At 39.2% G+C, this 12,578-nt stretch overlaps 1 protein-coding gene across 9 annotated transcripts in view; it reads right to left on the bottom strand.

The window, feature by feature from the left end:
• Positions 1 to 12,578, bottom strand: part of SOX5 (SRY-box transcription factor 5) — a 650,561-nt gene that overhangs the window by 478,590 nt on the left and 159,393 nt on the right. For all 9 annotated transcript variants that reach the window (XM_062616810.1, XM_062616809.1, XM_062616815.1 and 6 more), the window contains exon 2: positions 9,553 to 9,639. The gene's annotated coding sequence lies outside the window, so the exon portion shown is untranslated. The remainder of the gene's footprint in view (positions 1 to 9,552; positions 9,640 to 12,578) is intronic.

The raw sequence follows: 12,578 nt of genomic DNA, 5'->3' as shown, positions 1-12,578 counted from the left end.
TAAACTGCTTTTTTCTTCAGGCCATTCAGCCAAAGAAGGTGCAGCCATGGATTCACTGAGGAGCAAACCCAGGGACAGGAGCCTAAGGCATTGAGAAACTTCTTGGCCAAACCAGATCAAAATTGAAATTGAAGGGCACGTCAGGACACCAATGATAGTGGTGAAACTCTGGGGCTTTGGGTGTTCACCCGCTGCCAGTGAAAGGCCAGACAGATAACTGGAGAAAACAGCACATCTACAGGGGATCTGGAACGAAGACAGACGAGGAGGAGCTTGGCAAGGTGCCTCAAGCTACAGCATAACTCTGACTTGAACACGACCCATGCCAAGGGCAAGAAATCCAGAGAGCATGTAGTCCTTGTCCCTGAAGAGGGATTACCAGCAAATGCCAGCAGGGCTTTCGTTTCTCCACTAGTAACTGGACCAAGGTAACAAAACATTGCACATTTACTCCCATGTGACCACTGGTTTCTGGCCACTTTCGATAGTGCCATGGTCTAGGTTTGAACCAGCAACATCAAGGTGAGAGAGGCTATTGTATCTCATTACTAGTTCCCTATGCCTCATTAAATTTGCATTTATTTGGTTCTCACTGTTCGTGGTTCCTACAACAACCAACAAGAAATTACATAGAAATGTGCCTTTTTTTCTTCCTTTTCGCACTCTCCCCCTTCCCCACTTTTCTTTTTTTTTAAACCAAAAGGCCGTAACACAACAGCAACATAATGCAAAGTGAAATCCTTTTACAACCCTGGGAAGGCCAAGATGTGTGCCCAATAAATGTAAGCAGACATGATACCCTTTATAATCACAGGAAGATGAAGATGTGAACTGAATAAATGCTTTATAAACATCATAGATTCTATTAGATGCAAAAGATTGAAGCGTTAGGCAGCTTTTAGCTCAACTTTCATTTAATTTACTGCTTGCTGTACTGTAGTCTAAAGGGAGTGAAAAAATCCTCTCTCTAATTTTTTTTTCCTTTTCATGAGCTGACCAAGGAGATGAAATCTGGGTACTTTAATTACCATTCAGAGCCAAAGGCCTGGCCTTTGATATGGAAATCCCACTTCAACTCCAGCTCACTGCTGCCTTTCCCTGTCCCCTTCTCCTTCCAATCTCCCAACATGAATTTTAAGTAGTCTTGTCAACACCTGACCGTGAAAGCTAATAGAAGACTGTGCTGCTAAGTTGATGCTGTTGGTAATTTTAAATACATTTTTTTTTTTTTTTTTTTTTTTTAGGAGGCAGAAACCAGAGCAGGGAGGGGGAAGTTAGAAATTCAACAAACCTAAATGACTAGATCTCAGTGCCTTCTCATTCCTTGTCTACACACAGCATGGCCAGCTACATGCAGCAGCTCCCATTAAAGGGTAAAAGAAAGAAGAAGCAGGTGAGGGGGGAGGAATGGATGAAAGCTGTCATGTACAGTTACCCTGTTATTGTCATCTGCCTGCTGCATGACTCGCAGCTTTGCTATAATTATTAATTGCACTTGTCAACTGTCATTAATTCCTCTTTAGCATCCCTGTCTTGGAGTAATTAGACAGAACAGCCTCACTGCGCTCATTGTTTTGAGAGGCCCCTGAAAGAGCCCAACGGGCTCTTCGAAGAGACAACCATCATTAATACAATAGAGCACCTCAGCATTAACCCTTTCAAAGGTATGGAAATCAGAAGCTGTTGGCTCTTCTGACTTACAACTTCCAGTTGCTGGACCCCTGTTTCCCTTCTCCTTACAAGGGCTCCCATCTGATGACTCAGGAACAGCTGAAGACTTCAGGTGCTTCAGCTTGGGTCACCTCACTTGAGATGCTGCAAGGAGTAATTTTCCAAGAGTGGGGGCTCAGCACTCCCCAGCTATCAAGACATTATCTTGTGCCTGACTCTTAAAAGGAAGGCACAAAACACCAGACTGTTTACGAAATTATCATCTTCACATTTTATCTCTTTCATCTAAGTTTACAGAGGTTCACCAAAAAGCAGCTGTAGAATGCCGGTCTTCGTTGATGTTCATTTCCCCTCTCTTACCTGAGGAAAAGGATGCAGAGCTATTGTTCTGACTGTGGCTGCCAGGAATCCAGTGCAGATCCCAAACCCCAGCTTCACTGACTGCTCCCATGCTAGCCCCAACCCAATAGGCTTCCCGTGACTACATTACGCACTACAGCTGTCCTGAAATTCTCAAATCCCAAACACAGCAATCCCCACCACTGTTACAGAGGTATAAGCAACAACCACAGTCTCCCTTACACTTGGCATTTGCTTGGTAGCTGCACAGATGACATATGGCAGGGAGTGGACTCTGTTTATTCTCCCAGATTTGCAATGCTAGAAAGCATAAAAGATCACGCATGTGGAGAAGGTCCAGTAAGAAGGTGTAATTATGAGTATCAGCAACGGACAAAGCAACCAAATGGAATCATACTGTATTTGTATCACAAACTTGAGAACAAAGTCTCACTTTCTATCAGAAACATCAAGTTGCTGCTGGGGAAATAGAGGGGGAGAAGAGAGTGTTCACTCATTAAACTTTATTTTACTCTGGTGCCTGACTATATAATGGTGGTTAAAAAAAATGAGAAGGAAATAGAGCAACCTATTGCTGCAACAGGGAAAATATCTCTGCAGTTCTACTCTTAGTTTACTGCTTAGGTTTACCAAACCCTTTGGTTTACCACTGCAGCTAATCCACTCTCCTCATCTTTTTAATTATAATGCTGGAATTCAAAGCTCTTACATAAAAAAGGGAAGCTGCTGCTTGGGGACGCTCCAAGGAGCTTCTGGGCAGCTGGACAGACCTGTCTGGTGGCTTGGGAAGACCATACTGCACAATTACACCCTCAGTCCCACAGCTGAGAGTAGAGGGAGTACAGATACCTTTTTTCTCCTCTCAAATCCCAGGAAAGACATGTATGCACACTTTGCAAGCAGTTTTGCCAAACCTGTTCACATCAAATAACATCTTCAGCAACAGTATTCCTTAATCAATTTATTTTAAATAAAACTATATATTCCTGGCTTAAAATCAAACACTAGAATACTAAAAATGAAAAGTAACTTTCTTCAGTCTGCTAGCTTAACTGCAACATGAGAACTCTGTGGAACGACTTTTTTTCCCCATTAAATTTTGTCTGTCTTTTCAATACTTACCCAACTGAGATCAGAGCCACAAATTAATGAAGCAAATATACTCTAAAACAGGGTTTCAAAGTCATAAAATGTTAAAGAACTTTATTCAGATCTTCACCTTCTTTGGATCTGGCTTAGTAGCGTGTGACTTACTGAAATAACAGAGCACATTGTATAAAGCCATGTGGAATGTATTTATAGTACATATAGAACCAGAAAAATCTTTCATAAGCATATGCATCAGATTTTTGGCACCATGCATCCTGCACCAGAAATAAGAATTTGGCCATAGATCTGATCAGCAAACACTTATCCGCCTTTCTCTATTGTGGCTATAGTCAACCAATGCAAAAATTAGAGTGATTTTCTTTTTTTCAAAACAGGGCTCAATTCAGCTGCATGTTAAGTACCATCACTGATGAAATTCCTTCTGCATTTTTTAGATGGATTTCAGTGGCCTACAAAACTGGCTGTCTTTTGTAACACCGCAGTTAATAGCCAAAACTTCTTGTTACCTTATTACTGAGAAGGTCTGCTAAACCACCTTTAAATTGCACACAAGGCCAAACTTATCTAAAGGTCACATTTAATACACCATACGCCTATTCGGACAGATTTCTGAATGGCTGATGATATTAATTCCTCAGGTAAATAAAACAAATAATTCTATTTCGCATTGCTAATGCCAGGTGTTTATTTCACCTTCTTACATGAGTATGCTCCTGGGACAGATGTAAACCAATTCTGATTGCTAGCAATGAAAGCACCCTAGGATAAAGCTGGCTGAACTCACTGATGATTTCAGGTCTTTGCAGTGATCTGCTGAGACATTTCTGGGATTCGGCCAGAAGCTACAGCATTAGTTCCTGTTATTTCAAGAAGGTGAAAAACAATAGGTGGTTAACAGCCATTTCAGTGTGAATTCAGATGTTTTCTGTAGTGAACTTCTGCCACCAGTATTTTGATGCATGGTTGGGAAGTTTTGCCAATTTATAAGTGCAGCTCTGCAAAGAATTCTTTATCAAAAGGATTCAGCTGCAAACCCATGCATTCTTCTAAACTTTAATGCCTGACCCCTGTGCAGTGGATATTCCCTAGTCATCCTGAGCCCATGTTTTCTCCTCCCTCCCTTGACAGATCGCATTAGCTAAAAAAGCAATTAACAAGAGTACATACAATATGTGCACGACCTTAAAAACACACCAGTATCATTACAGACAAATTCTCTGTTCCACAGTCTCTCCAATGAAGAGTGTTCAAGTGATGATTAACCACCAAGCTAAGTGTTCAGCTGCAATCTCAGACCATTTTGAACGGTTTTTGCCCAAGGCAAACTAAAGAAGATTAAAAATACCCCTCCCAAATGGATTAAATACCCAGTTAACTGACCATCTTTAAGGTCATTACAGCAATAAATAATATCTGTATATACACATATATATTATATATATAAAGGGAAAAAAAAAACCCTTAATCTTCCAGAGGATTACTTCAACACTTTTGACTTCAGAGAGACTGAAACTGATTCTCTTAAGCAACCAGCTTTAGCCTAAATCAGAACTCACATCTCCACCAATCTGAAAGAAGCTTTTTCAAAAACTTATACTTTCCAATAGTTATATGGGCCTTAATCCTCTTGGAAACAGTTTTAGATCACTATTCTGGGAGTTATTAGGTTGGAAAACAGCTTCTAGGCAAATGATGCTATTCACAAACCTTTTACACCAGAAATAATGGTTGGATTATTTCTGCCTCAAAAGTAGTCTTGAGGTCTGATTTCTGATTTTCTTTGTATTTGATGTTCCTGAAAAAAGACAAAGCTATTTGCTGTTAAATAATAAAATAATAATAATATAATAATAATGACAACAATAATAATAATAGCAACAGTAATAAATTTTGAATACATAAAAGTAATTTTAAGAATTATAATGGCAGTAACAAGAGCAAGTTTGGTTTTTAAGTGGAAGTGAAAAAATAATATTTTATCTCATGACTTCCAATGCTCTTCTATGTTTCTAATGCTTTGGTGTTTCCCCAAAATAAGAGTTTCAAAGGGCTTTTACAGATCTTAATTTTTTCCTCATGTTTTCTAAAGTGTTATTCCTTTTTCTTATCCACTGGCATCTCACAGCAATAGGAAAATAAAAAAAAGAATAGTATATTGAAGTCTACTCTTTTGGCAGCAATTGACAGAAGGGTGACTACACACCCCCGAGTCTGGAAGTACGTAATTTCCAGGACCTTTGAGAGCACTTGCTGTTTCCCTCAAAACTTATGCTTTGCTTCCATCTGCCAATGCTCTGTAGAACAGGCTGACCAGGCAGCTGAGCTCACAGAACCATCATCAGGTAATCAAGATATTTGGAAATACAGAATTATCTCAAGACTATCTATTTTTTTTTTTTTTCTAACTTGAACACAGGAAGTAGATGGGTAATAAGTAGTTCAGTATTTCCTCCACCTCAGATAGTTTTCCTTTTTCTCTTGGAAAAAAAAATAAAAATCATGTAACTTGAATTTTCAGTAAGAATACAGATATTTTAAAACTTCATTAATGACACAAGCCAGCCTTTTCCTCGTATTACATTTTTCTCAATGCTTGCACATACAACAACAACAGAAAGACAACCAGTCATGGAGATATATCAAGTTGATTTTGCAATCCTGCTACTAGTTCCTACTGTTATGCAGGTCTAGATCTCTGACACATGCATCTAATGGAAACTATGGAGTTGGTGCAAGCCCAAAGCAGCCCCAGCAACTGGGAGCCTGCAGCATTCTGAGCACTTCCACAAGCACCTCCACATCACCTCTCTGTTTGTTAGAATTAGCAGGGTATAAACAGACACGTTAAGAGTCCGGCCCAAAAGCTCTAAGTCCTAAAGGCTCTCATGAAAAGTTTGCCACTCTTCCATTTCATAGTGAAAGTGTAAAACACACACACACACAAAAAAAAACAAAGCCCAAACCCAACCTAACATATAACCAAAACCTCACCAAGCCCATAAAAATTAATCTGTGCTACACTATGAACTTTGTTTCCTTAAAGCAGATCAAATACTGACATTTCAATGGCAACTTTTCCCCAAGTAACGACTTCAGGATTTACCCCATCACTTTTACTTATAGCTGTATATTCATGTCAAGTACCCACAATCTTCTTTTTCTCAAAGAAAATAATTTAATTAAAAACTTCAAAACCTGCTTTCTGTAAACTGGTTATTAGTAAATGTTCATCCATTAGTTCTTACCCTGAAGATGGCAATTCTATTCTCTGCGGAACAAGGGGATCATAGTGGGAGAGCATCACAAAAACTGAGGCACAAAAAGAGCAGCACCATCTCTGACTAAATGTTTCACTGAGGAAGTGATATCACAGAATACGGTGGGCCAATGCATTCTGTGATATCACTTTCTAAAGTATATTAAAAACTTATTAATTTGCCTAGATGACAACTTCACCATCATTGCTCAGGAAAAATCCAAAAACCTACAGGAAAGGCCTTCTGAGGTTATCAAAAGCCAAAGAGACATAACATAATTAAAAAGAAGAAAAGAAAAAGAATTGTTTCATTTGTTGTTCTTAGTTATATTAGGAATAAAACACAGAACTAATGTAATAATGTATCCCAGCAGTTCAAATCTTCTAATTTATGTAGAATGGATTATTACTTAGACAATCTGACCCTGGGCAAAACTTCCTCAGTTGAGAAGATTTACAATCTAATTATGCAGGAAGTTCTGCTGAGACAGTTTGGGTGCAATAGGCTTCTATTACATTAGCTTAGCTAAAATTGCTGCTTCTTCGCTTGCTTGGTGTTCCAAGTACTCATATGAAAACAGAAAATCTTTCATTCATATCCTTTATTTCCCTTTAGTTTTTATCACCATTACTGTATGCAGAAGCACTCGTTCTCAACCACAAATGGCAGCAAGAGGCTGAGGCTGTTAATGGTAAACTACAAGCTGCCTCTCAGGCTTTTGCTTTGGATTCTGTTTAGTGAACTGACTTTAAAAAAGGACCATCAAAGTGCTTTTCATAATTTTTACAATGATAGTTGCTGGGTTATTACTCCCCTCCCCTATTGCAAATGACCCTGTAGAAAGCCTGAAGCTGAAATCTGTTTCTGTACTCTTTCTTTTTCATCCTGCATACACGAAACTAGTTTATTTTTGTAAGGTGGCTCAAAGATGCTTTGCTGCTGCCTCAGACACCTGAATATTTTTAGCAATTTATTTCATTAGATCAAAAAAAGATCCCTCAACATATACAAAAATAGTGAGAGTTTTACAAGCTTGTAGAGAAAAAGATGGGAAACTTAGGACTAACATAATCCAAAGCCTCATTTTTTTTTCTCCTAGATATATTACTGTGTATTGACATAGTTGAATATACAGATTTTCCTATATTAACATAGATGGAGAAATTGGTGCCTTTTATTCTTTACAGTAAGTGTTTTGATTTCAAAAGGCCAAAGGATCATGTCACGGCCTTAAGTCTCGATAATTACCATGTGTAGTAATGCACATTTTTATCTACAGGTGGCAGACCTTTTAAAATCATCTTCAATCAAATTCATTAGACATTTTTGTTGATACCACCACCCACATTAAAAAGTAAGAAACTGAAGCATAAAGTTCTAATTAATGCTGTTCAATTTTGAAGACAGATTTGTCAACGAAGTGGCTGAATTCTCAAAGGCTAGTGACCCCTCTCAGAATGAAAGCCTTAAAAAATAATAATAATGTTAATAAAAAGAAATCAGTTGCCCAGTACATGGTAAGCTTTTATTATTTAAAAATCATTCATTGACTCAGTAAAGGATTTCTTTTTTTCCTCTAAAGTAGTTTTGCTTCCTTGATCATTAAGCACTGGCTAGTGAATTAGTGATTTCTACTTTGATAAGCTTACTTAGAAGAGGGAAAAAATGCAAGAATTTCAACACTGACTTCTGGCAGTTAGTTAGAAAAGTAAATTATAAAATTTGTTTGTATCTGAATCAACCATCTTAAAATACCATGACTTAGACTGTCATCTCTTTTGCGTACCTAAGGCTTCACTATGCAGCAGAAAAGCACTGATTTACACCAAAGTATTATCAGTCAATCATATAATCCTGCATTCAAACTCAACTGGAAATTTTGTCCCAGTAGGACAGTGGACTAGCCTTCTGCAGTGGAATAGCCTTCTGCATGTGGACAAAATCATGCCTAAATAGAGAAGGCTGTCCCAGGGTTTCATCTAAGCCCAGAAAGCCAACCGTATCCTGGGCTACATCAATAGGAGTGTGACCAGCAGGTCGAAGGAGGTGATCCTGCCCCTCTACTTTGCTCTCATGAGACCTCACTTGGAGTATTGTGTGCAGTTTTGGGGTCCTCAACATAAAAAGCACATGGAACTGTTGGAACAAGTCCAGAGGAGGGCCACGAGGATGATCAGGGAACTCAAGCACCTCCCATATGAAGACAGGCTGAGGAAGTTGGGGCTGTTCAGCCTGGAGAAGAGAAGGCTGTGTAGACACCTCATAGCAGCCTTCCAGTATCTGAAGGGGGCCTACAAGGATGATGCAGAGGGACTCTTCATTAGGGACTGTAGTGATAGGACAAGGGGTAATGGGCTAAAACTTAAACAGGGGAAGTTTAGATTGGATATAAGGAAGAAGTTCTTTCCTGTAAGGGTGGTGAGGCACTGGAATGTTTTGCCTAGGGAAGTTGTGAATGCTCCATCCCTGGCGGTGTTCAAGGCTAGGTTGGACAGAGCCTTGGGTGACATGGTTTAGTGTGAGGTGTCCCTGCCCATGGCAGGGGGGTTGGAACTAGATGATCTTAAGGTCCCTTCCAACCCTAACTATTCTATGACTCTATGATCTAAGAGCTGCTCCAAAATCCTCAGTAACACTGGCTCTGGCTCTCTACTGGCTTCCACACCTTTTCCTCATTTCCACCCATGAAAATTGGACATAAATGTTACCTATCACTGTGGCTGCACTTCTAATCCTGATGTGGCAGCAACTGCCAATTCTCTTGGACAAATTTTTTATCTTGTCAGTAAATTTTAAAGAAAAAAAACCACCCTCAAAAATCTTTTGATCTTTACTGTTGTTTTTTTTTTTCTTATAAATTTAAATATAACTGTGAAGCAGCTTCAATGAGTTAACAGAGAGAAACTTAAAACATTTACACTGGAAATACACACACTGGAGAATATTCTTATTTACTATCCTATATACCCAATCCTCCCCCTCCTACCTAGTCTTAAAGAGTGGGTGAGAAAAATTGTGTACACTAATGTCTTTTGTGGTAACCTAGTAACCTTCTCCTTTTTCTCCACAAGCTCTTCCTTCAAACCACACTCTTCCATGTTGCTAGCCCTCCAGAGTAATTGCTGTATGTCTTTATATGGTTTTATTTTCCTACCCAATGCAGGAAAGTTGGGGTTATTTTCAATCTTCGGAAGCTTGTAAACAGGATCAAACAGGAGCCCGGTCATCAGCAAGAGGAAGGCTAGAAAAATAAAAGCAAATGCATATCAACAATTTGATTTTATAAAGAAAATACACTCAAAACATGAAACAAAAGCCTGGGCTCTGCTAGACATCCCCCTCCCCATTCCTTTTTGTTTAGTTCATGAACTCCTTTTTGCAGAACAGAGGCTGGTGTAAATTAATGTGTGACCCAAAATATGTCACATGGAAAAGCTGCCATAGAAATATGTAATAGCAGAAAAAAAAAGGGATAAAATAGACATTATTAGAACTAAAGTGGCACCTCTTAATAAATCAATACAAAGATTCAACTAGGAGAAAGATGCGACTATATATTCCTGTTTCTTTTGAGTGTTTAAACAGCTAACCTACAATCACCAATTCTATTTTTATAGAACTAGCCTAACTTGCATGTTTAGCCTGTTTAGCACGGTTAATGGTGCGAGCGTAGTACCATGAGCAAGAAGTCCTCTGCATCTGCCTCTATTCTCAGCAGTCACCCTGTGAATAGGAGGGTTACTCACACATTTACTCTGTGACTTCAACCCCTGCCTTGAGATTCTCTGAGCTGCACCTGAGCTTCCTGCACAGGTGATAGTGGCAGGTATGACAAAGCACAGAACTTCAATGACTAACATTAGACAGCATGACTTCTCAAACTTCACCTTGTCCTCCACAGTTCAGAAGTGCGATGCACACCACACCACCCTGGACACCCCTCAGTTGTGGCTGCTGCTGTTTTACCCCCAAGCCTTCAGCAGAGAGGGGGAAAGTGTTCTGTGGCACACGGTATACATGCAAGGGATGCACAAGGTAGGAGCTGGGACCCCTTTGCAGAGGCCCGTGACACTATTGCATGGAAGAGAGCAACTGGGCAGCTGGACCCAGGTGGCCCTGCCACAGGCTTTGTGCCTCTATTTATCTGGTTGCAAAACTGGGAAAATAAGTGTCATGTGACTCAAGTACATATAAAGGCAGTGATTCGAGACCAAAAAATCTCTAGTACTAATGTTATTTAGCTGAATCACATGAACACTGTTGCATAAACATATCTGAGACTATACTTGTGACATGACATGCCGAGTTCTCACAAGCCGAAGTCAGCACCATCTCAGGTGTGAAATAACTGCTGTCCTTCCAGTCAGGTTTTCCACCGCTAACCTGTGTTACAACCTATTAATATCAATCTAGTCTAACCAAAACAAATAATTTGCAGTATGAAACACATATTAATAAAAATCAGTAAGAATTTATTTTAAAACTACAAAACATACAGTCAACCAAATTATGAAATCAGTAACATCAATATATAAACCCAGGCACTTTCTCTACTGGTTTAGCTTGATAGAATTTGCCAGCCCTACAGTTCTGAGAGCATTCTGTGAAAAGCAGCAGCATGTAAGACTACAACCAAGTGCAGACTGGTGCATGAGGTTTCAGAAGACAGCCATCCCTGTTCATACTGAGCTCTGCATGCAGGCAAACTATGTGAAGATGATAAACCTCAATTTCCTATATTATTTTTGAGCAATAGATGGGCAAACAGAAATGTGTTTTGAAGTTTTGTATAGAAATTTCCTCAAACATGAATTGAAAGATGAACATTTCTATACGCTTTTCCAAATAAATCCATGTTGAAGAAGGGGAAAAAAGTCTTCATTGAAGATAAGTCATCAAAATTTCCTTTTACAAAAAAAGTCAAGATCTGCAGGTCCTATCAGACTACCTGATTACCAGCATCTCAAAGAACCAGAAAATATTAATTGCTTAACTCTTGTTACTTGGTTATCTTATTAAACATTCATCAACTAACTAGCATAATGTAAAATTTGTCCTTCATCTTCCTTCCCTAACCAACACATCATTAATATAACAGACACACCCCAGGAGCCGAGGAAGGAACCAGACCCACTCAATTCACATCCATAAACCTAGACATTTTTAGATTCTAGATTGCTGAAGAAGCCTTGCTCTCTGTCTCCTTGTACTTCCTCAGCTATGGTCTTGAGCAGTGTGACAGAACCAGCAGAAAAAAAAAAAAAAAGGACTTGTTGCTATGCGAAGAAACCTAGATCCTGCTTGCAATTAAATTCACTTTCATCTTAACTGTTTTCCACAAGATGCACCTAAGAAAAGTTATACTTTTAGCTCTTTCTTTTATTTTCTATTTCCAAAACATGTCCTACAATGTTTTCGTTTCTACAGAAACAGGGTTTGCGGACCTTGGGAAGACTACGCGGGCAGCATTCCAGAAACAGCAAAGACCTCTGTGTACAGGAGTTAAATGAATGGAAAAGCACAAAACAGGAGACTGAAGAAACCCTTTCCCAAAACTATCCCAGTATGAGAGAAAATTTTAGGTATGAAGAAGTCTGAAAGTGTAGCACATTCTTATGAAGACTTTTACAACACTGTTATAGAGAGCAATACATCATATACTGTATAATATAATGTGCTAAGTTTTAAGTATTGTATTATATTTTACTATAATGATATTTTTTTAGCTTTCCCTGTATTTTAATAGTGGCAAAAGCAGATCAACAACCTCCAAGACAGAAGTGATATATAACAACCTGTGACAACCTGTGACAATAACCCCACCTCAAAGAGGCTTCCACTGATGCAGTCTGCAAGTTCCTTTGTCCTATTCAACCCTTTGTCTCTTTGTTGAGGCCATCAGGAAGAAGTTGGAGAAAAATGTTGTAGTGGCTTTCCTGTGAAGATGTTAGCTTGTGATAGGTTTTTTAGAAAGCAAAGAGAGCAAAGCCACAAAATTACTCTGATCAGCCCTTCCACAGCAGGACTTTCTGAAGGCACAAGGGAAAAGGGCGGGCAGATGCCAGCCTCCATCTTCTGAATGCGGGCAGTCCCATAGTGGTGGTGGGTGGAATTTCATCTCAACTAACTAGGCTGGGTATGCACATAAGGCAATCTCATAACCTAACACAACCTTTGCAA

The sequence above is a fragment of the Pezoporus occidentalis genome, unplaced genomic scaffold (assembly GCF_034315485.1).
Source record: "Pezoporus occidentalis ecotype Australia unplaced genomic scaffold, CSIRO_AGI_Poc_V1 ctg19, whole genome shotgun sequence".
Taxonomy (NCBI): Eukaryota; Metazoa; Chordata; class Aves; order Psittaciformes; family Psittacidae; genus Pezoporus; species Pezoporus occidentalis.
This window is presented reverse-complemented; position numbering and strand designations above follow the sequence as displayed.